We start from the raw sequence: 25,794 nt of genomic DNA, 5'->3' as shown, positions 1-25,794 counted from the left end.
ATAATATTATATTTCAGTTTTTATTCACTCTCCAACGTGAGTGTGGAGATGTGTTTTTTGGATCAAGGTTGAAAGCTTTTTATCAATTAAGTTTGTGTAGGCCAGCAACAAGTGTCTTATGAAGTCTGTTTTCATAGTCAGTGTTTTATTTAGGTTGATATGTGTCGTATTTTTAACACAATCTGCAGGGAAACGACTTTGATGTTGTGATATAGTGATATACTTCTGTGTAAAACATTGGAAGCCAACCAAGAGCACATCAACGGTTTAGGGGCAGTGTTTGTGTAATAATTACAGAATCATTATTTGCCCATTTTGAGTTTGTAAGAAATTGCGTAAGAATGGAAAATACACTAAATTAATGTATGCACCGTAAAGGTAACATGTTTCTATATATGTTCAAAGAGGAATATAGTGACAAAGAGAGACAGAGACATTTGGACAGAAGTCATCAGTTTTCACTAAAGTTTCCTCATTAAAATTGGGAAAGAAAAAAATCCTAATTAAATATGTTGCAGCTACCTTAATCAGTGAGCCTGTGAAGAAAATGGAGAAGAGGAAAACACAAAGATAATTGCTTGTTTGTAGGACCAAAATGTATACTCCCCATTTGTGTTCAATTAAAAGAGGCTACTGGAATGCATATAAATAACTACAAACAATGTTAACGGACCTATGGATAAACTCTGGTTAATTATAATGGAGGCAAAGTTAAAGCAATCGCACAATTTCACTTTCAATGCCGACTGATGTATTTATATCAGCATGTCTGTGGTGCCGTCATAGATTAATATCTAGAGCCGTGCTAATATTCAGTACAAAAACAGTTCTACACACACAGTTTATTAGTATAGACTGTGATTTGTTTGTTAATGTAATCATTTATTTTACTCTGCATCTGGACTTGGACTGAACTGTTGCTCGGCAACACAAACATTCCTGCACTGTAGCGTGCTACTCTTTGTTGTTTATATCATGAGTCTGCTGACAGTCGCTTTGGTGGCATACATGTGCGCAGGTGAATTAATAGCTTAACTCATCAGCAGAGTGGTGTCGTAGCGTACCTGGAGGTTTTCAGAAGCTTCTTCCCTTCCCTTCATCCTCTCCTGACGACCATTCATAATTTAACTCAAGTGTTTTTTGTGGAGGTAAGTTCATCTTTTATGGTGCACAGTTTGTTATAACGTATGTTTAATGTAAGGTAAGAACGTTCCCCAGGGATTCGTTTTTTTTTAGGCCAACATGAAAGTTAGTGTCTCCCTGATTCCCTTGTCAAAAAGCCTATGAGATTTTTCCATTGGATTTTGGATCACTGCAGAAAATAAGCTCTGTGGTAAACAAATGTTTATGATATACCAAACAAACACCATTTGCTTTTTAATTTTTGAAGTTTCAGTGCAATCACCAGACCTTTTTTGTTTTAAAGACACATATAGTCTTCAGAGTTCACGGTTGGGTATTTACTGACGTATTTTATGTTGGTAAACAAAACGTGAAAGTCTCTTAAGCTTTTTGTTAGCCACAGACTTTTTTTCGGGCTTCAAACCAAAAACCCGTTCATTTCTTTTATGGTTTTTAGGACTCATTACTGGGGTTCTGTATTAATGGTTGATGTAATGAATGGTTTAGAACACCTGTGAAGCGAGTGATATATCCATAGTTAACAGTCCCTGTTATACTCCACATCAGCACTCAGGGAATGCCTCGCGTTCATTCAGATTACTTGGTCGTAGCTAACTTTTGTATAAAATGTACTACAGCAATATGGAGTGGATGCTGAAAACTGAAAAGCAGTCTGTGTTTATGAAATAGTCATGAAAGTTGTGATTTTTAAAAGCAAAAAAGCAAAAGAATGCATGATGGTTTATGTGCCCTGATGTGGTGTGTGGCATGCTGGGTAATGCTTCCTGACAATGACTCTCTATCTTCCATCTGACTGAATAGGAATTAGACTCTATTCACCACCACACCCCAAAAGGTCTGACCCCTGTGTGTGTGTGTGTGTGTGTGTGTGTGTGTGTGTGTGTGTGTGTGTGTGTGTGTGTGTGTGTGTGTGTGTGTGTGTGTGTGTGTGTGTGTGTGTGTGTGTGTGTGTGTGTGTGTGTGTAGGGCTGGTGGTAGCACTGCAGAGGGCCCGGTATTGTATTGTCCTCTGGGAGATCAATGACATTCCCCTCCTTTGAGTCCACAGATTATCTGTCTGCCCGCCTGTCTCAAAGTCTTTCTGTCTCTCTGGCTGCTAAGCTCTCTCTCCTCTACACTCTGGGCGTCTGTCCTTCATTCTGCCTCTCTTCTGCTTTTCTACTGGCAGTATTTGTCTTCCTGTGTGCCTCAGTGACAACATGCCTAGATTTTTCAGAGCACTTGTCGATTTTGTGCGAATTCAAAAGAAGTTAAATGAGGCTATCCTTAACCCTCTGAAACCTGGATCGGCATCAGGTTTCTTGTACTGCCTTCAGATACCTTTCACAAGTACTTAAACATTTGAAACATAAACAGATAGGTTTGATTTCTTTCAAAAACAATGGGAGATGAAATCAGCAACTTGGCATGAAATGCCTCGAGCATTGCAAAAACGGTCAGTAAAAGGTGACAAAGAAATGACCTGAAAATTGCCTTAAAAAAGAGAGTGAGAGAGAGAGAGGAAATCAATGGTATAAAATCAAATAACGAGGGGAAAATATCAAGAAATCTATAAATATATAATCATATGTTTAAAATTAGCCTACAAAAAAAGACTTTATTATTTTTATTTTGTTTTTTTAACATATCTTTTACCTATCAGGTAATCTTCTTATAACTTTTGAAATTATTTTCTCATTCATTTTTTCGGTCATTTCTTGTTGCTAATTGCCTTTCTTACATGTTTTTGAAAGAAATCAAGCCAAATTGCTCAAGTTTCTGAGTGTAAAAGACAACTCCTAGATATCCTGAGGATGATGCAAATGTGCAAAAAATGCTCTCCCTGCATGCTGCAGGTATTATTGTAATGTAATGTGCAAACACTGGCCTGCTGACAAGTATTTCTGGTTGATTTTTATTGTCTCTGAATTAAAGGTGTTCCTTTTGACTTCGGCCAAGGTGCACACGGCTAAAGTTTCCCCATGTGACTCCATGATAATAAAAACAACAGACAAGAATGGCTTCACCCCTATGGAATATACAAATATGATCCAAAAACCTTACAGACCTCAAGTCAGACAAGACTAAATCTATATCCACCATTTTACAGGGCAAAGATTCATGGGTGAACGAGATCTAAAGTGATTTTTTTTTTTACTTTATTTTCTACTGAGAGGTTCCTGTTTTGCTGGCACAGGCTCAGTAAGTGATTGTAAAAGTTACTGACATGGGTGCTAAAAGATAGACGAGTGGTTTTGACCCCTGCTTCTGCAACCACATGTGTTCTCTTTCCGCCCCGAGGATCAAATCCCAGTTGCCCACCCCCTCTTCTCTCCTGCTGCCTGAGTAGAGAATACAAGCACCAATAATGACAAAATAGCACAATCTTTTAAAGGAAAACCTTGTAAACAACAAGGTCTTCAGATGTTTTCATGTCGCTGACATTCTAAATTGTTATGAAGCTGAATTGTAATGTCATAAAACACTAGAGGACACATTATTCTAAGGATGAAGACCTGCAGACATGACATGAACAAACAGTAGATATAGATATATTTTCTACAAGCTGGAACACATACCTGATATAATTGCCCAGTGATCCAATTCACATCCTCCCTTCTCTTCCTGATACACTCACAGTCACTGCACAGGGGCACATGATTCAATTCAAGCAGCAGCCATTGATTTCCAATACACTTGCTGGTCACTGTGCAAACCAATATGAATCTGTGCATGTTGGTCGGGAGATGGTTGGGCGAAGATACTCAGTAGGCTACAACTGCTGCAAATATGTAATAGAGATGAAGGTGTTTGCGTGTGATTAATAGAGTAATATCCACCCAAAGGAAGGAAAATACTGTATTATGCTCAAAATGGGTTGCAGTGTCAGAGGAAAAGGCAGTTAATTGTGACTTTTTGTCACAAATGTCAAGTGTCAAGCTTAATTGAAGATAAAGAGCAGCTTAAATAACACAGTCTAAAGGTTAAGTTTATATTTCCCTCATTTTTCTATCTCAGTTGTTCTTGGAAAGAGACAAAAAGGCATCGTCACCTTTTACCTTTTGGCAGTTAATGAACATGGCTGTACTTTTACAAAGGTATAATTTCGTGGTTTCCCTGCTTTAAAGGCTGCTGCGGTGGATGGCAAGAGAGGAAAACAGTGAAGTAGTAAAAGAGTAGAGATGGTGAAAATGTAACAATAGTGGAATGATGCTCAAAGTGCAGATTGTTCTTCCTTATTTTCATATGTCCGCCACCACAGACACCAAGGGTTTAGAAGCGGATCAAGACAGAGATACCCCCCTCCCCTCTCTCTTGAATGCACCCAAAAGTCAAATCAGACATTAAAAGTGACAATCAAACATGAACCAAGACTATGTTCCTGCATTCCTTATTTCCTCAAAAGCTTGTAGAAACATGTTTTAGCTTACTGTTTAACTGTAACATGATTATTACATCACCCACCAGCAGGAGAGTTTTTTGGCGATGTTAGGTGCAGTGCATTCTGGTAGTTGTAGGTTTTCTATTTATTGAGTCAAAGTGAATGCCACAGTCCTGTTGCTCAGTTTTCTCTGGATTGTCTACTGCATAGACAACCTAGTTTTATCTATAAAAAATCTTTCCAGCAGTGAAATAATTCAGGTACTTGACTTGAGTGTTTCCATTTAATGCTACTTATACTTTTACTCCACTTCATTCTTTCACTTCATTCTCCACTTCATTATACTTTTTATTGCACTACATTTATTTGAGAACTCCACTTACTGGTTACTTTTCAAATTCAGATTTCTCAGACAAAATACAAATCAACTAATCCATCAATAGAATGTATGAGGTGGTGCCAAAATTGTAGTTAAAACAGCAATTTGACATACTGTGTGAACTACATGGTATACACAATGCAAGGACTTGGATATGTGATTTTTCATTTGAGGGGGACGGACAGATGCCATTTCACTTTAAAGACCAGGTTTTTCTTATTGTTTACAAAATTCTTGAGAAGACCAAATGAATGTGTCCTACTTACTAATACTGTCTGTGTAGCTAAAGCCTGATATGTTTTATTCCTCTGTGTGTACAGCTCCATTGTTGGCCAAAAACAAATCAATGAACAACATCACTGCATCAGGTCATAGGCTTCATTGCAATGAACATGGACACTGTAGTTTATTTTGAGTCAATCCCACATACAGCATCCTGCTACTGCAAATACTCAGTAGTGCACCAAATCCGCAGCTGAAAATAGTCCCCCACACAAGCACCATTTAGTCCCTTGAGTAACATTTGCTAAAAACTGCTGCCCCAGTTGTTTTAGGAAGTTATTTTTCTTTTGAATGAAAGAATATGTATGTGATGTGTTTTACATCTTCACTAAAGCAAAATGGGCTCAGTGCAGAGAGCCATAAAACAGGCTGGGGAAGTCACAAATTATTGAGTGACTAACACATTGTTGGTTTTGTTATTTCACGGGATATGTTGGCAATAAGATAAATATAGATGCATTATCCTTTAAGGTGTTGCTTGTGTAAACAATAGCAGCTGCTGGCTTGGTTGAAATGTGCAATTTATTCTGTTAATACTGAGGAGTATACATGTGTGTAAGGGCCTTCAGTGAGACAAAAGGAAGGATGGAGGGATGAAGGTGAGTTGAAGACAGGAAGACAGAAAAAAATGAGGAGAAGAAGAGAAGGAGGAAAAGGAGGAAGGATAGAGGGCATCTCCACAGCTGATGCTAGTCTCAGCCAGAGGGTTCCAGAAAAACACACAAAGTAGCCTCCGCTATTCACATGTGCACACACACACACACACACACACACACACAAACAAACACACACACACACACACACACACACACACACACACACAAACAAACACACACACACATATTAGCCTCTTCTCCACACACACACACACACATAAACACACAAACACACGCAGGTGGGACTAAGGAGTGTAGTGTGCCAATTTGTTGTGCCCCTGGTCCCCTCTCAGGAGGCTCACAGACAGGCATCCAGCCATGCCAAGACTGGCACTAGTCCCGCTAACACACACATGCACACACGTACACACACCTTCACTCTTACTACTACACTGTGGCTGCAGGCACTGCAGTATCGGCGCTTTGTGTGTGCCTGTGTGTGTGTTTGCTTCCACTTTTCTCCATTTTCATAGACCACAGGAGACAAATGCCGAAGAATTGGGAGCATGTGAAAGACATGGCAGCTCTTTTCACACATGGAAAATGGAACATTGCTTACTTCAGATATCTATGTACGGTTGTGGTTCACACTTAAATCTCCCATACGTTCAATTTCACCTCTTTTCACACATGGCTGTTATGGATTGAGTTTTTTCCCCTCCTGTCCACAGTGGCAGAAAACAGCAGTGAGTTGGAAAATAATGCCATGCAGACAAAAAGGGTGTCTTAATTCTGTCACATGCTGCCCCTGGGATGAATTTTACAAATTATTCAGCGGTTAAATGACTGTTTATCTGCATGCATTTGTTAGTGCTGAGAGGCTCATCCTCATTTCAGTAAACAAGCGTTCAAACCATCAACAGCCATATCTCAGGAAGATACAAGTGGCTACACTGACTAGTAGGGGTGTGTTGCTTCAAGTAAGAGGGAGGTGTCCCTATGATCCAGTGAGTTCAGTCTGAGTAATGCCTCATTTATGCTCAGTAGCTCATTTTGTCCATATTAGTGCACCTTTTCCTCATAAATCTTCCAAGTTCTGTAGATTGTATAAAATAATGGCTGTAGCTACCATGATTTCACCTATTGGTTTGTGGACTCCTGTTTTTGAAGCCCCGAGTTTGGCATTTTGGCCTTCGCCATCTCAGATATTTAGAGTGGGGGGGGGGATCTGACTCAAACACCAAGGTCACTTACAAACAGCTTGTCACTAAAAGTGGTCCCACCCTTAATTATGCATAATTTTAAGGCTTAATAACAATGTAAATGAGTGACTTATATAAAGATCACACCAAGTACAGTTGTCATGCATGTTGTAATTAGCCATGAACACCAGAACTGCTTTTTGCACCAGGCTGTAAATATGTTTATTTCTTCTGTAAAGTTAGGCATTTTAACATAGGGGTCTATTGGGAGGGCCTGGTTTCTGGAGCCAGCCTCTAGTGGCCATTAGAGGGACTGCAGTTCAACGTTGGCTTCATTTTTTTCAGCCCTTGAGGTTGCTGCTTTACGGATACGGGGAAAAAGGAAAGGCACCACCAGAGACTGTGGAGGCAGTGTAGTGTAGTTCAAGCAAATTACGACTGTAGGACAGACATTTTAAAAACTGCAGACGGGAATTAATCTGTAATATAGTGGGAAGATTTCTCCGTACACATGTCACAATGTATTTAATGGCTTCACAGATCACTGCTGTCTACAATGCTGCCTCCATTAGGTTGTACTTTATTACGACCTCCCCCACCGTTATCTTGTTTGTTGTTGACTCTGGCCTTTTGTGCCATCTGTTGGCTTTATCTATACCATCTTAAAGGATGTGTGGAACCATGTTGGCAGTGCAGGTCACAATATTTGAAATGACAGTTTTTGCTTTGGTACATAAAAATCAGTATAAATAAGCCGCAAGAGGTAGCACTTATCAGAGGCACAAACAACGTTTTTCAATACTAGAACGCACAATGAAATGATTGCTGCCATAACAACTTTCCATAGTTATCATGGCAGCAATCATTTCGATCGCCTTGTAAACAGTAATTATGCGAAATATGAAAATAAATGAAGTAGTTGTGGTGACAGCATGTGTCTGCATACACATCAATTAATTGCAAGCTCATTTCACCATGTTTTATATTTCAAATCTGAAGCTCTTACCTGTCACATTCAGTTCGTCCGTCAAAGGAGGGTTGTTTAATTTCCATCTAATAACTCAGCTGACAGATCCTCCATGCAACATGTTCAGCTCCATACTCCAAACATTTCCCCATTTTCTTCTCAGGGACACTTCACCCTCTGAGGATGTGGTTTGCTGATCCAACAAGACAGGTTTTTGCTGCTGAAACCTAAATTCTAAAACAAAAACCATGATCCGACTCTTCTGTTCACTTCTTTCTCGCTGCGCTCTGTGCTGCTAATGTCATTGTCACTGTCCTCTGGGCCAATTATGCTGCATGTATTGTCTGATTGGACGGCATATTGTTTCAGCAATCAGTACCACTGTGTGACTGTATGTGTAAGGGATTGTGTCTATGTGTGTAAGTGCGTGTGCATGTAATTTATTATCTGATGTGATAAGTATCTGTGCAGTGGAGAGTGGAGAGGATAGCAGAGATTGGGTGATAAAACAGAGAGAAAGAAAGACCTGACTCCTGCCTTTCTGTCTTTTCAGGGGCCCAGTCAGGCTCTAATCAGGGAGCCGCAGGGCCGACTGCACTCAATTATTCACTCATTAGTCAGCAAACAGGAGAGGCCACTGAAAGCTGTGTTCCCTGTGTGCTACTGTTCACAGAGCACATCCCTCTCTTTGTCTTTTCATCGCTCTGTCACTTTTCAGACATGCAGAGTACTTGTTGTTACATTTTATAGCTTTAGTTTCCAAACCATTGCGTCCCGGCTTGGACTTGAGCAGCACAATAACTCAGGAGCCTCAGCGGTTGCAAATGCCAAAACTGTAATGGATATTAGATGACACTGCCAGCTGAAAGCACAATGTGATGGCCCCAAATCTGAGCAAAATCTGTTCTCTTTACACATATTTTACCAGGACGGGGAGACGGCCAAAAATCAAGTCCTATTTGTGCGTTTTTGTTTGTTTTGGGTATGTTTTTTTGTTTGGGTTTTTTTTTTTTGTTTTTACACTGACACCATCACAACTATTCAGGGGAATATAGCTAGACAGTATTGCCCTCAGCAAGGATGGAATTGGCAACTCAGACAAAATCAATGTCTATAACACAATGGGTTGCAAGGGAGCAAAGTATCATGGAAAAATACTCTTGGTCATAATCGTTGGCTAAATTGCCCGTCTACTTTGGCTCCAAATGTTGTCTGGGTGCCACAGCCTTGACTTACTGCCTGTGGAAATTGTTGCTAAGTTGGCATCTCTTTTGAGTCTGCCACTCATTTAGTTGGCAGGGTTTACTGAACCCCATAGGATTCAGTCAATAGATGGACAACAGAGGATGTGTGCCGGGCCCTCTGAAGCACAGCCTCTTGAACTACGGCCCTGGAAAAATATGTCAGTGCCCCGATCATGTTATTTATTTATTTGTTTGTTTATTTATTAACTGCTGAACCCAGAGTTGCAGCCAAAGGGGCAGATCAACAGACAAACAAAACAAAGAGGCAGATATTGCTTTGTTTTCCTGTTGTTTTTTTTTTTCCTGTATAAATTTAGACCACGTTAAAGGTATACTGTGCAGGAATTGTGGGCTTCTGCAGTATTGCCAGTGTAAGAGAGTTAACAGAACAATGCTCTGTTGGTGAAGTGTGTTTGTTATAGTTTAGAGGGATACTGGTGTAGTTGTCTCTTTGTTGGACATTGATTAAACTATATTTATGACATGATTTTAATCTATTTATTGCATGTGATGTTTTGTCTTTAAAAAAATAAATAAATAAATAAAAAAATAGTATATGGACCCTGAGTCTGGAAGAAAAGATTGATTGATTGAATAGTGAAAGCTATGACTGCATAGGCTTTATTTAACTCAATTAACCAGAGTGGGTCAGGTTCTACTTTGGTTTCAAACATCTCACTAAAAGCTTTAAAAATACTCATCCAATAGGAGGAAAGATTTGGATAAAACAAAGCATATGTGTTAAGTCTGCTGGCTGGCTTCCACATGGAAAGCATAACAGCGAAACATTCAGATGGGTCTTAGTAAAATGAGATCTATGTACTACTTTCAGTTGTATGAAGCTGTGTTTAGCAGACGTGGATGGCGCACGTATGGAGTTTAAGATGCCATCACATTTGACATCAGCTCGTTGCTACCTTTTAAAAAGTCCAGACCTCATCTGCATGATGTGCCCCGGAACGTCCCCAATGAAACAAATAAAGGAGAAAATAAGAAAATACAAGCAGAGGACAGAGTGTCTGCAGATTAATACACTGGCACACGCTTCTAGTTGATCATAAGTGATAATTGGGATAACCTTTGTATGAGTGCATTTGTTATTTTTAGGAAAAGCTTAGTTTGTCTGTAATATTAAGGATTTTTTACTAAGGATATACTAAGAGTTTTTTTTTATTACAACCCTGTGCAAATGGCTATTCAGGTTTCTATTGTAACAACTGTTAAAAGCCCTGACACACCAAGCCGACAGTCGGCTTTTTTTTTTTAAAAGCAGGTTTTCATTCGCTTTTACTTGATTTAGATTCACCATTCATCTTTGCAAGAGGAAGACATTTAGATTTTTTCAATTTGAAATATATCTTTAAAGTATTTACATTAGATTTGTGTACCTTACAGCATGTTTTTTTTCTTTTTTATTTAAGGTGGCTATGGCTGCCTTCTTGAGCCAAATGTTGTCTGAGTGAATGCACCGTGGTCCTACGTGTATTCATCATTATTATTCATCTTCATTCACCTGCGTGATCTGCCTTCTCTGAGGTCCTCATGACATTGTGAATTAATCTCAACTCTCACTGTCAAATCTCGCAGACTCACTGTCTTTGTCTTTCTTAGTCTGCCGTCTCTCCACCAAGCGCTCTCTCTCCCCTCTGCTCACTCGCTCAGTCTCTCGCTCCCTCCTGTGCATTCACCTGCACATCCTTTGCAACAGAGCTGTCAGCAAGGTGTGTTTGTGTATGTGTCTTTGCATATGCGTGCGTGTGTGTGTGTGTGTGTGTGTGTGTGTGTGTTAATGAAACTGACAAATCCACTCTTGCTGCTCCACCCACTCTAAACCAGACCTGAAAAACAAATAAAATATGCATGCTCAGCAATTTGTTTCCTATCCTCCTGGCAGTGGCCTGCTGCAGAAGCTTTTCCAGAAAAGTACACTTTAAGTCAGTGTGTTGCTGCATGCCTTCATATTGTACAATGGTTTGCCCTAAATAGAGTCATGAAACAGTACTTACATGTTAGGGTGCTCATTTTTTGTAACTTTAGTTTTCTTTATATGGTAGATTATATTTACTGTCACCACGCTGAAATGAAAATATAGACAGCAGAGGTTTTTGCAGCCTTTTTAATACTTTTTCATTTCTGAAGACACATATTGAAAGTATGTGGACTTACAGGGCAATATATCAGTGTGCTGCCATCAGCATAAAGGTATTCAGCTGCAGGACACATCAAACTCCTATATAACTGTTGAAATTGTATTGGTCAAAGTCAGGGCTCGAAACTTTGTGAGGACCTCCAGCTGACAGATCCCAGATCAGATGTCACTGTTGTACTATTGCAGTTACACAAGTCCAGTTCAAAACTGACAGCAACTTTTCACTGACATTGCATTTTTCTACCTCCACCAGACACATGCCAAAGTTCTCCATGGCTCATCTCCGTTGTTGTGTTTTTTTACCCATGGTGTATATCAATGTCATGTCTGGAAGCTTGTGGCTGATTTTTGTTCTCCAGCTTTTCTACAGACACACTGAAGGTGCAGATTCATTTTAGATTTGAAAGTTGTAATTGACATTCTTCTTTTTTTAACTTACCATTATGAAGTTAATATTGATTTCACAACGTGATGGCCATAGAATAATGACACTATCTGCGTTTAGATCAGTGTTGCCCTGATTTAGGCAAAACAGCATTCAACAAGGCAAATATTGGCTGATATTCACGTTGTTGACTGCCGAATAAGATGACGTTCATTGATGTTTATCTGTTGTGTCATACCAATTTCACACTGGCTAAATGTTGTGTCAGTTATCTGAGGTCAGACTCGGGCAATAGCTAACATCATCTGCTGCCCATTCAGAAGAGAATGGCTGGACCCATTTCTGGCATGATGTGAGAGTGCGATGGGTGCCCTACGCAAGTTTGGTTTTGTTTTCACATTTGCTTTCAGTAAGTGACTGTTCAGCTCTGCATCTCATATCTTGGATAGACTGAGCTGCAACAAGGCAGATATGTTTATCTTTGCAAAGAAAAACCTGCATCTTACTAATAGGCTATGAGCTACGGATATTTTTTTTCTCTTTTATCATTAATATTTGGTCAAATCTCGAAAAAACCCCACTCACCCAGTCAGAGACCTTCTTCAGGGCATAACACCTTTTAAGCCATGAAGAAGGTCTCTGGCTGAAAGCTTGCATAGTAAACATGACTTTTGCATGGATTTGAGTGTGCAGATGTTCTATTGCCACTATCATTAATATTTGGACAAAGTGGCGCACTGTGTGATAAAGAAACAGCAAAAAACATAACTATCAGTATCGGCTTTCAACCGAAATTGTTATTTTTAACACTGATTCAGTATCTGTCCCAAATTTCACAATCTGTGCATCCCAAGTTTGGATCGGATCCCTGTAAGCCTTGCTTTTGATACGCAACTCTGTCTGCCAAGGGGAACAATCTCAATTCATGGCACAAAGCAAGTGTGTCAACGATTGCACTAACGATAGCGCTTTTGTTTTCCCTGGTTGATACCTGCAGTTGACCAAGAGTGTCACTGTAAATTCTTTTCAGTTAATATCCACAGTAATGGAAATAGCGGACGGTGTACACACCAATGTAACTGTAAAATTAAACGCAGCAAAAGAAAAGCAGCCCTGTAACTAGGCTCTGAGGAAATCTTAAGGTGATGGGGCTGTCTTTCCGAAAGTGGCTCAAAAAATATGAACATTTGGAAATGCTAATTGTGGGTAAAGTTTAAAAGTTGTCTGTTTCCACTTAAAAGTTATCACACTGTTTTGTTTTGTTTTTCTACGCTTTCTGTCAAATATTTGCAAATATGAGCAAATAAAAAGTCATCCATCAGAAAAAGGAGCAGGTTCCGATGCACAAGCAGGAGAATGAAAAAAGCAATACCAGATACTCATTCATACACTGACACATGCACACTTTCCTAAGATTTTACTACAAACTTTTATTGCCTTACAGATACATAACAAGTTGATTTATTGCTTTCAGTCATAAATATTCCACACAACATATTACAGATGCACAACACACACTCATGCTCACAGTAAGAACCCTTGTCCGTATTCAAACAAAAACACACACTTTCTCCCCTCAGCTATGCACTGTCAAACACCTGTGTGTTTGTTTGTGTGTGTTTATGTGTGTGTAGAGGCAATGCGGAGGTCATGTCTAGCCCAACGGCAGTTCATTAAAATGCATGTGTTTTGGGGAATGTGTGTGTGTGTACTTGTGTGTGTGTGTGTTACTGCTCTGTTCACATAACTGTTTACATAATTGATGAATATGATAATGACACAAGCTGGCACTGCGCTCATGTGGGCATTTGTGTTCACACTCGGGTGTAGGTCTGCATGTGTGTTATGGAGTGTTTGTGTGTGTGTGTGTGTGCTCTGGATGTTCGGGGCTTAGGCAGAGGATGCCCCAGTCGCATCACACGCCCATCATCTTGGCACTGACAGTTTGACCATTGACAGCACTTTGTTCTGTTGGCAGACAGGCAGGGGGACAGACAGACAGGTAGACAGACATGCTGACAGCATATGGTGCAAGACAGGAGACCTGTGGACCCATGTGGTAGTTAGAAAAACACTCTCTCTCTCTCTCTCTCTCTCTCTCTCTCTCTCTCTCTCTCTCTCTCTCTCTCTCTCTCTCCCTCCCCTCCCCCTTGGCATATGTTGTGTGTGGTTGGCTGGGCGCCACATGCCGATCCGATGCCCTCGGCACTGCCGGGGCTCCGTGCCACCTGTGCCACTTTCTCCCACAGCAGCCCCCAGCTCCACACACACACACACATACACACACACACACACACACACACACACATACATACACACACACACACATACACCCAAACACTAGCTCTCAGTTTGCACCTGTGTCTGTGGGAGAGGATTTCAGACAGGAGAAACACAGACATCATATTGTCCTCTTGGAGAGTTCAGCAGCTTATCTGATGGATTTTTTGACATAAAGTTGTCTTAAAAGATCTCGGATGGACCAGGTTCACTTTTGAACCCTTTCCACTTTTCAAATTCTGTATAAAGGTGACGTAGACTTGGAAAGTTTTTATAAAATAAAGCCAGAAAAGCACTTTGTCTCAGACGAGAAGATAGAGTACAGTCAGTGCTCTTAGGGCACTTTATTTTGGGTTTCACTTTAAAAAAGTTAAGGAATCCATTATTTCTTCCATTTTTTTTAAAGGTAAACATGGATAATCCAGGTTAAATATTGATTTGAAAAAGTTACATTTTGAGTCTTTCCTCCATTTTTCAATTTTCTTTATTAGGGCCAAGTGAATGCTGAGTATTGACTTTGAAATCCAGATCAAAATCAGTTTAAACTGAACTATTTTGATGATATCCACATATTAGTGCATCAATACTATTAGATATTATTATTACTGTATACTGCAGCTGCTTTGGTCTAATATATCACTGCTATCTCCAAAATTGCTATTTTTTAGGAAGGATCCAATCAAGATAGGAGGTTAAGTCACAAGCTGTTTCAAATACATCATTGGTTGAGAATTGATAGACGTAAAGGGGAACCAGTAGAATTAATTTCTGAAAAAAAAGAAAACTGAAATGTGGCGATACGAGGTTTGCACAAATACTGTTTAAGATCACAAAATGTTGTAGCTCAGCTTCTCCATCCAACAGCTTTTAGGCAGTACAATATGAGACAAAGCTGCATGGCAATTCATTGGCACACAGAAAGTAGTCCCTGAGCAGTGTATTGTGGATAATTACAATATAATATTCCATGCTGGGTTGCGACCCATATTTTTTTGTTTGTTTGTTTTACACCCTTTTATGCTACAGATCACGATGTTCTGACTAATCACAGGCTGGCCAAAAAATCTGCGAAATCTGAACCAAGTTCATGCTGACCATACTGAGTGTACCTGCAACAATTTATCAGTTAATCATTAAGTTGTCAGCTTTTAATTAATTGGCAACTAATTTGACAATTGATTCATTAATAGAGTAATTTTAAGTAAAAAAAAAAAAAAAAAACAGTCTCCACAGTCTCTGATTCCAGCTTCTTAAATGTGAATATTTTCTAGTTTCTTTTCTCCTCTGTGACAATAAACTGAATATCGCTGATTTGTGGACAAAACAAGACATTTGATGATGTCATCTCAGGCTTTGTGAAACACTTTCTGACATTTTTTTTTCTGACCAAACAACCAATTGAGTAATTGAGAAAATAATTGAAAGATTTACAACAATAAAAATAATTGTTAGTTGCAGCTCTAGGAGTGAGGAGCTCATACAAATGTATCTCAACAAATACAAACTATCCATTCAACATGATCACACTTTTTAGGAACTGGCAATTTTGTAGAGTGTGTGTGGCAGCATGTTTTACAACTCTATAGATTTTGTTGAAGAAATGTGTTTGTTGGTGTATGTGTGGTATGTTTTTGTGCGTCCATTTTCTAGTGTGTAACTGCATACATGGTAAAGGATAAATCCAGTAAAGCTGACTCTGCAAAGTTTCGCTATAAACAGTTGAAAAAAATCCAATCATCACACTGCCATTCATATCAATGTTTCATCATTATTTCCAAAACAGACTCCACATCATTTATATTCGACTGTCCGTGGGGACTGTGAAAACCAGCATATCTGGCCAAGAGTTTCAGGGTGGATTGTCCCTCGAGTTTCTGTGTCAGTCCAGATGTGCTGCCAACAGCACAGTGAGAGAGTACAGTCAGATTATCCAGGATTTAGTGCACACACAAGTACGCACAAACATACATAGATATTCACACAGAGAGAAATACACATATTAGTGGGCTAAATGATGGTGGTAATTCTTACTAGGCCATGGTTTTTAACTCATCATATAGATTAAAGTTGGGTGGATTCCTTTTTTGCCGATTGAAAAAAATCAGTTTGTAAATACAGTTTGTTTTGGAAAGAGGACAACATGAGTAAAATTTCTCAAATCGTGTGTGTGTGTGTGTGTGTGTGTGTGTGTCAAAAAGAGAGAAAGAGAAACAAAGGGAAAGATAAAGAGATAAAGCAACAGAGCTGCAGGTTGCAAACTGGGCAGCTAAACAAAAAGAGGAACAAAAAGACTTGTTATCTTACAGGCGCTGCGGTCTGTCAGACACACACATGCACACACAGTAACTTCAGGCTACACCTTTGTTCCATCACCGTGTTGTGGAATAAACTCTGGTGGGCCGGCGTACAGCATCACGCAGCAGCCATGTTCGTCTATCTTCAGTGGAAACATGATTCATCTGGTGAGCCTCAAGCAGCAGCGCAAAATATGGTTATTCTGCCTCGTCTTCACGGTCATCGACGGGCTGACACGGTCTGACCTGCCATTTTGTCATCATCTGTCAACCCCATGCTGTAAACACTAACTGCTCCAGATAAATCCAAGCTAATCCCCAAATTCTCAGGTCAGCTACCACAGCTGACCCACACACATATGCACACACACGTTCCCCGGCCAGGTTAGCTAGCTAGGCGGGAAGTAGCACACCTGACCCCACTCCGCTGTTTCCCAGGCAGTGTCATGCCAAGACTAAAGATTAACCCTTTAGACGCGCTTGACCAAACACAAACACATTCTCTCCCTCCCGGATTCAGTCCGAATCTATCAGGTCGGTTTGGCTAGGCTGGCACTGCCACACCTGACACACTCAAACACACTCAGGTGTCCCGGCGATAGTCTCAGTTGGCTGGAGGACTCTGCAGAGAGTTATTTGCATCAGCTGCTAGGTGAGGAGACTGAGCGCACGATGGACATGAGCCAGGATAGACTGAATGAGTGAGAGCTGAATAAAAAAGGAGGTTGTTGAGAGAAAAACAAGCTAATAAGAGACACAGAAGCTTTGGAACGGCAACACATACGGCGTTAATTGTGTAGGCGCCGTTCCTAAATCCACCAGTTTGTTGCTACGTTGACTTTGCAGACTTGTTGTCAACTAAATGTTACATAGGGATGTAATTACTTTTGTGTGTTAATTGATGAGAAAGTTTTTTATTTCTTCAACTCTAAACAACAGCTTTTTTAAACACTGCAACACAGGCAGCAATTTCTTTTTCACCAAGATAACCAACACACAAAATCAACCAAAATACATACCAGACTTTCTTAATAGTCTTGCTCCACTTTATAGATGCTATGAACTCATCTCCACTGTAGCATATACATTATAATATAACAGAGGTTAGACGAAGTCGTTGTGTGTCAAGTGTGTCAAGTCTTTGCTATCAAGTCCCTAATCAAGTCCCAAGTCCTTAAATTTAAGTTTTGAGTCCGAAACACGTCATAATGCATTCCACCAACTATAACTGTAAATGCCATTTTACAACGGAGAAATATTCAATTACATTCACAAAAATTATGAAGGCTTTTTTAAATTTGAAAGTTCGTGAGCTTGTTTGACATTGTTGTATTTCTGTCTGTAATTTATGGCCTGCACTCTATGCAAACTGAAATATGTTTTTTGACGGTCACCATGTGGTTCTTCTTTGGTATCATTATTTTATTCTGGTGCTCAGTCATCAGTTTGTCATTGCACCTTGACTGGATGCTGTTGGATTGATTCAAACAAAGTGGATCTAAGAAAAGAAGTGTTGGCTTGCAGGTAGTGCATAGCCTTAATGTCAGTGAATTTAGGGAATGAGGTGAAATGAATTGATCTGCTGTACACTTCAAAATAATATACTTTTTCAAATATACTTTTTCTTTGGACTTGTATATCAGAAGTCACAAGTCACTGGTGTTGAAGTCCAGTTTAAAATGATCAAATTTGCGACTGAAGTCCAAGTCATGTGACTCGAGTCCACTCCTCTGCAGTATAGTTATTTAATGAATTTACAAATCATAAAAAAAACAGAGATGATGGCTTTAAGAGGGAAACATATCTGAGTGTCCGTTTACGTTTAAGGTCCTAAATACAGACTGTGATCAAAAAGGCTCCAAATTTCTCGCACACAGTTTTGAGTTTTACTGCAAGCTTGCCGGGATTATTATTTGTTTTCTTTGATGGAGAAGGTTTAAAATGATTTTTCACAGATAGCCATTGTGGCACTTGATAGATAACACGTAGCAATACACTATGGCCATGAAAACTACTCGGGTAAAGGTCAGCTGTAATAAGCACATAAATCACCTTGATTTTTCTATACTGTTTATACACACTTTTTTCTGACAAATTAGACATAAGGAGCTGAGTGATGGCTTTTGCTACTGTATAAAATGCAAATCATTAAAATAGGTGGCTGCAGCCTCTTCATAATGCGTAAAGGGACCTCAGTCTGGGGAAGTGAGTGAAAGATTCATTTTTTCTAGCACAAGTTAAATCATCCTATCCAGTACACCTGATGATAAAACATAATTGTATCATTTTGAGAGTCACTTGTACAAAAATGTACCTTGAACTGCAATGAGATATCACAACTGAAGTTCAGTTGCAAATTATTGTATATTCATAATAAGCAAACTCTTTGCATTTACCAGAAAGCCACAATTCATCTCAGTGTGGATGAGAAATCCCTCATCATTCAGAAGAAATAATTTCAACATATGGCTCACTCTTTCTTTCTTGAGCCACCTGCAATTACCTTGTTTAGAGGACCTCAATTCTTTTCTACCGATGTTTAATTTCACAGTTGCTTGTTCATATTTTTCGAGCCCCCAGGCTGCACTGTATTTCTTTTTACAGTTCATTTAATTGACAGCAGAGAATTATTGGGCTTAACCCTGATGTGTATGTGAACACATACATGAACAGACAAAATGCACAATAACAGAACCATGAAACTGACCATCATTCATTTTATTATTTACACTTGTGCTCTTCCTGCGGTGACATGTCAAAAACCCTCTTAACTCCAGTCTGGCTGTGCTGTCTCAGTTTATTCTTCTCTCACTTCAATCTGACTTTTTTATGCTGTATTAAGGTAAAGTTGAAATCTAACACACACACACACACACACACACACACACACACACACACACACACACACACACACACACACACACACACACACACACACATTTAAACCCATAAACAAAGGTGGACATGCACAGAGAAGCCTCACAGCTTAAAGGCGCCGCTCAGCTCCTGTGAGCCACCACAATTAAATTACACCATCTCTGCAGCTTTGATTTATCAGCCAATTAGACAAGTGGACAGAAAAAAGCATTACACTCATAAATAAAAAAAACTAAAAGTCTATGAAAATTGATCGATATAAAAAAAAATAAGGTAATAAACTTTACACATTGCAATAAAGCTAAAATAATAAAACTAATCTGTAGCTGCTCTAGGCTGAGACGGCAAGAAAAACAAGAAATAGAGAATATACTGCAGCGCTATAAATATCCATATTTGCAGCAGTGTTTATCAATTTTGTAACCACTAGGAGACAAATTAGTTGCAGTCTTATTCAAGACTTTATGTTTGCAAATATCTCTCTATGCATCCGGTAAGATAAATGACAGAAAAATAAGAGTGCTATATTCATCCCATGGGGATCTGGAGATACAATGTAAGGATATGCCAAGAATAAAAAAAAAACATAAACACCTCATAGTCCGTACTAGAAACTAAAATAAACCCTACTTTTGCGCAAGCATTAACATTTCCAATGCTCCTGTGGCTTAAACAATAATGCAACCAGCCTTTATAATGTTATTAGTTCCTCTGTGGTCGAAAAGTCCTAATGCCTCTTACGAGAAAGGCGTGTTTTACCAAGCTCCCGAGTGAACCCCTGTGAGGAAAATTGCACACTACACACGCCAGCGAGCATGTCACCCTCCAGTGCAGTGAACATTTATTTAGAGATGAAATTATTTGTTCAGGTGGACACTTTTTACAGCGCAGAGGAGGAAGGAGAGTCCCAGGAAGAAAGAGGAGATTGAAGACCAAAAGCATAAAAGGGGAGCAAAGTGTTGGGGCAGAACCTTTTTATGTTGTACCATTTTTCAAGATAACAAAAGCGAGTGAGAGAGAGAGAGAGAAAGCTGTAACACAGACTCACGCACAAACAATTCATCTACACTTTTATTCGAAGAAGTGCTGAATCATGAAAATGCTGAGATCAGTGCAGGTTTTGTTGTCAATCACTTGCTAACTTCCATGGACACAAACAATACAAAGATATGTGTCTGGAATAAGTAAGTACATTTTTCCTGGTAACAAAGGAAAATATATAAACTGAACTCCACTCCTCCATCTTTACTTTCTTACCTTTCTCTCACTGTTAGGATTTCGCTCTTCATTTCCCCTAATGCCTGTGCTTTTCCTTATATTTTACCGCAACTTGAATTTTTGATTAAAATTTAGAATTTTCTGAACTTATAGCAACTTTGATTCTCAGTTTCCACTGTGCAGTAGCACCTAAGCTGGTGCTGTATCCCCCGACTTGCTCCGAGTCCACTTCTGTTTTACCAGATATTGCAACAGCATGAGGCTGTGGGAGAATGTTTTTTGCAGTTTTTGGGCCGAAAATTAAGACAAAATAATGTATAACAAACTACTTCTTACTAATAAATTACTTTATTTCTGTACTCCATATTGAAAGTAATACCTTACACTACTCGTTAATGCCAAAGACGCACTTTTGCAAGTTAAAAATAAAGAATTAAACCATACATATGCTAACATATCACCTTTTCATTTCAAGGAGAACTGCTCTTGTGGAACATATGCCATAAAAGTTTCTAGCCTCTGGGTTTACTTCCGGGTTATGCTTCCCCTGCGGGCTCTGGCTAAAAGTTTTCACTCAGCTCATAGACTTTAAAATGTGGTGAGATGGCAAATTTTTAAATTGCATTTCTCAGCATGGGGAAAAATTTACAAATGTAAAACATGGAATAAATCATAATAGGAAGAGTCTTTATTCATTGTGTTTGCAGTTACCTTTCAACAGTTTCACTGACGCCTCTTTTACAGTAGTGGATTTTTTTGGCTGCAATTCTGCGGGTGGTCACTTGGAAAAATTGGAAGCATAGCTGGGCGGCATTCCTAGGGCTCACCCCCCAACACTGGTTCTGTCAGATACCAGAATGTTGTGATGATTTAATAACAAAAGTGGGTTACAAAGTAATCTGCCATGAATGTGTGGTTGCGCATTAAACACTGGATGGCCCAGCACCATGATGGATGACACTGCTCACTGGTTCTGCGTTGCAGCAAAAGTTGAGCCAGATTCAACTTTTTTTAATCGCAAGAGCCCAAAGTGGCATCCTCAAAAACATGCCATATAGGACTGTCAAAAATAGAAGGATGTTAAAAATAATAACCAACCAAATTTACATGTGATCTGTTGATTGATTGGTTGGTAATAATGATTTCAGGCAAATTGCCACATCAAATGGCAACAAAATTACTATTTTGGCCAGAGTTGGTTCCCAGGCACTAGCAAAATGGTTATTAAGGCAAAAAAAAAAACCCCAAAAACACAGGATAAATTCATCCACAGGGATCAGTACATCTGATATAAACAGTAAGAGATACAGTTTGTGAAAACACACACACACACAGAAAAAAAAAGATCACGATGACAATCAGGAAGGCAATTAAAGAACGACAGAATCACCCCCTGAATTTATAATGTCCACATAATGTGTCCGATAAGGCCCACACATATTATGACGTCCTCATTACTCACACATATCTCACACTCCAGGGCGCTCATTACCCCCCAAACATGCCTCTCTGTCTGCTCATTAGCTTTATGTCTGTTTGTTCCCATCACTTCCACATTTCTCCTCTCCCTCTCCCTCTCTTTTTATACAGCATACCAGTGGAGTCAAAGTATCATACCAACACCTCAGCTGAGACACACTGAAGTCACACACATGGCAAAGCACACACACACACACAAGTGCACAGACACGCACACACAACACTTTCTTTCAAGATAGTAATGGGTCTCTCTGATAGGCCAGCCACTAGACTTAAAATAGACACACCTCTTACAGCGTATCAGCTGACAGCGAGCCAAGCTGACACTGAGCAGTAATTCACCATCACTAAACCAAGACTATGTGCTTTTTAGTCTTACAGCTGTAGAAGCAGGAAGGGGAAGCTGTCAATACTTTGTAAGCTGTGAATTTAAACCTCTGCTGTTTGCTGTGTCGTCTGAAATCTGTATGGGGTTTTCAAAAATCTCAACAATGAAGCCTGAAATATTCAGGAATATATGAATTTTGAATATATTATGAATATACATTTTTGCTCACATGTTACATATTGTTGGGGAAAGTACAAATGAAGTCACTATCATGACACAAAGAAACGATTCCTGTAAATTGTGTTGTGTCTATTAGCCGTTTATTGTCGCTATACCTACCGCTGCTTTTACTAGGAGTTTACATCTATCCAGGATAACGATCTTTGGTTCTCAATGTCCCTTGTCCTTAGTGTTTCCTTGTGGAGGAAGGGATTAACATTAGCATTAGGCCCCTGTTTGTTTTCTGGGTTTTCTCTCTTGTAACAGTATGAATAACTAATTGAAAGGCAGGGCCCCTATGATACCGCCTCAGTTCAGCAATGCTTCAAAAGAGGTGGGATGCAGAAATTAGAAAAAGTAACAATATTGACTTTGATATTTCTGAATTCTGAATTGTCTCTCAGTCCCACTCCCCTGTGGGAAAATAAGAGGAAACCAAACTGTTTCTTTTCCAGACTGAGGCGGAAAATAAATGATGACCTTTAGGTGGACAGCACAGTTGTTAAATTATACCCTCAATGACAAAAATGATCTATTTATCAGACTTTTTCTTCAGACTAAAAAAAAGCTGATTTTAACAATCTCTGTAGTAGTTAAAAAACTTAATCTTGTGTTTCTAGTGCTGAATACAATCATCTGACTCCTGTTTTTATCAGGTGTGCTCTGTGTGAGTTACAGTAACAAAACCTTTTGTCGCTGTCTGTGAACACTGAAACAACATCAGGAAGCCTGACTGTGGTTATTGAGATATTTTATCAGCTATCATTTCCACACTCATAACTGTGATTGCCATGATTGTGGTATTTCTGAAGCGTGTAATAGACCACATACTTCCTTAACAGCAATGAAACTGAGCACAGACATTGTAGCGAACAAAACCTCAGACGGTAATGGCAAATCATTGTTGAATCAAAAAGGTGCAGATTATGTCTTTTGTCATTGCGATCCTTGTCTGCACACTTTTTTAACTTTGCACTTTATTTGATTTGGTGCTCTTGCGTGTTTTCTAATGATTCCTGTACTCTGCTAACTTATTATTGCTTGGATTTAGATAGACTCTTGTTTGAACTGTATTTGTTAATCATGGCAGTGGTTCTCCTTGAGTGGGTGTGTGATCAAATAATATGGTGTCTGTCTGATACCATGATTCCTTACAGCCAATGCATTTATGCAGAGTAGAATGTAACCAATTCATTATCTTACCACCTCTGCAGTATATTGTTATGCATTATCAGGCAGTGCTGTGTATTCCTTATGCCCATTTAATTTGTAATAGAGAGCAACAGTTGGTTGGAAGTTTTGCACTGATTGTACAAGATCATATAAAAACATATTTTCATAGTATTATTAAACATGCAGTAGCTGGGCTTCAGAATCAACAAACTATTTTGATGCCAGAAAATTGTTGGAGAAAAGCATGCCCAAACAGACTGATCCCTGCTTATGCAGTTTCTACGTAAGCCCCACAAGCTATGCACTAGTTATTTTTGAGGACATGCATGTCAGCTATGGCAAGACCCTACATACTTCCAGAGCCACTGCACGAATAGACCACAACACCTAAACATTTTTGTGTTATTCAACCAGGACACTATATTGTGCCTAATGAGATTTGCAAGAAGACTGTTGCCAACTGCCGTGAAATGGGCTGCAATGTAATCCTTGTTGCAAAAGTGTACTGTCAATGTACTGTGTTTCCACTAAAAGGGCTTGTTTTTGCCACTGTTAGGCTCAGGGTGTTATTATTAAGGTCTGGAAACATTTTGGAAAGGATCCATACAAAGAATTCCTCACCCTTTGCTTGAAACAGTCTGTTTGTTATTGTCTGCCTGCAACAACTCAACTTGTGAGACTTCAGAACAAGACTTCTTCTTGAGCAAGACTTGGTCAGACATAATAACAAACAGACTGGATCAAGAGAGAGATAAAGACAAATGTTTAATGTCTTTTTCAGACACTTAAAAAAAATCATCTGAACCTGTCCGTGGCAGAAAAAGGCAATTTTAGTGGACATACATTGACGGTGTGCTATATTGCCCCAAGATTACATTGCAGCCCATCTCACAGCTGCTGGCTGCAGCACTTTCGCTCAATATTGGACCAATTTTAAAAACTGTTGTTTCCATTAGTTACTTGACACAAAGAGAGGAGAAAAAGGGTCCGGTTTGAAAAATTCCAAAGTTTTCTTTTAACACAGAAAAATATCCCAATTCAGCTGTATAAACAAGTATCCCTGTAAAGTGTAACAATGCATAGCCACAAGTAATATAACATTGTTAACAATTGCAAGTGATGTTTTTGGAAGGTGCTGAACAAGACTGTGCAAAAGTTTCATCACGTTCAGCTTACAGCCTTTACACACTGTGTCAGTGCTTCCTTATAGCCAAAACCCTGCCATTTTACTTGTATGCCAAATTTCATGTTTGATGTTTTGATTTGTTGTTTTGCGAGTACTGCCAGCCTGAGCAGGCTGCGTTTGTGCTTACTACAATCTAAAGCTTCTGGCTCTGGAAAGTTGCCTGTTTGCCGGGTAAACAGTAGAATTAGCACAATCCTACGAGCTACACACTACAGCGTGATCTACCTGGAATGGTCACATGCTCAGATTTTAATTGGCTAACGCTGTGTTGTTGGAAGACGTTGCGTTACGATGCCTCAGAGGTTGAATCGATATCAACTATATTGTCAGAGCCTTGAACGGCATCACGTTTGCTGTGCTAAAGCAATGAATGAGGAGGCTGCGATCTGTGACGCAGTGCTACTGCCAGTCTGAACATGGTCTGTAGCAGAACAGAACGAGTGGTTTGTGTTTAACCTTGGTCTCAATGTCACTCACCAGCCTCATGCTTCTCCACAACCCAACAGCCCTCCCCTCTTCCTCCAGCCCACAACACCACCACCAGCCCCCACCATCAGTTGGTGTGTTTGAGCTTCTCAGCAGGGGGCCTGCAGTTCCAGAGATATGCGGGGGTGGCGTGTATGTGTGTGTGGGTGTGTGGATGTGTGTATACGTGCATGTGTCTGTGTGTGTGGCTGTGTGTGTGTGCACAGGCATGTGTGTGTAGCCTTTCGGCTTCTCCCTGGATGTGCTAATGTGATAATTGAGTATTCCAAGTTCTGCCTGCAACTGTGTCACTGCACACACACACACACACACACACACACACACACACACACACACACACAAACATCACAAAGCTAGTTTGTCTCAGAATAGCTTCCGCACTTCTTGATGACATTCTTCAGCCTAAGCTCAAGTGTTGAATAGTTGGCGATAATACATACAGATTAATTTGTTCTTTATTTGTTGCTTTAATGCTTTAAATATGTACATCAAATTATCTTAAACAAGTAGTAATGTCTTTTTTTCATTGCCTTCTTTAAACATGCT

At 39.5% G+C, this 25,794-nt stretch overlaps 1 long non-coding RNA gene across 1 annotated transcript in view; it reads left to right on the top strand.

Annotated features, from left to right (window-relative positions):
* LOC148188209 (uncharacterized) overlaps window positions 1-25,794 on the top strand; it is a 79,438-nt gene that overhangs the window by 18,945 nt on the left and 34,699 nt on the right. The gene's annotated exons all lie outside the window — the stretch shown is intronic.

Source organism: Plectropomus leopardus, chromosome 11 (assembly GCF_026936395.1).
Source record: "Plectropomus leopardus strain MGB_pleo_1.0 chromosome 11, ASM2693639v1, whole genome shotgun sequence".
Lineage (NCBI taxonomy): Eukaryota > Metazoa > Chordata > Actinopteri > Perciformes > Serranidae > Plectropomus > Plectropomus leopardus.
The sequence above is the reverse complement of the archived record's forward strand: the minus strand, read 5'-3'. Positions and strand labels throughout refer to the sequence as shown.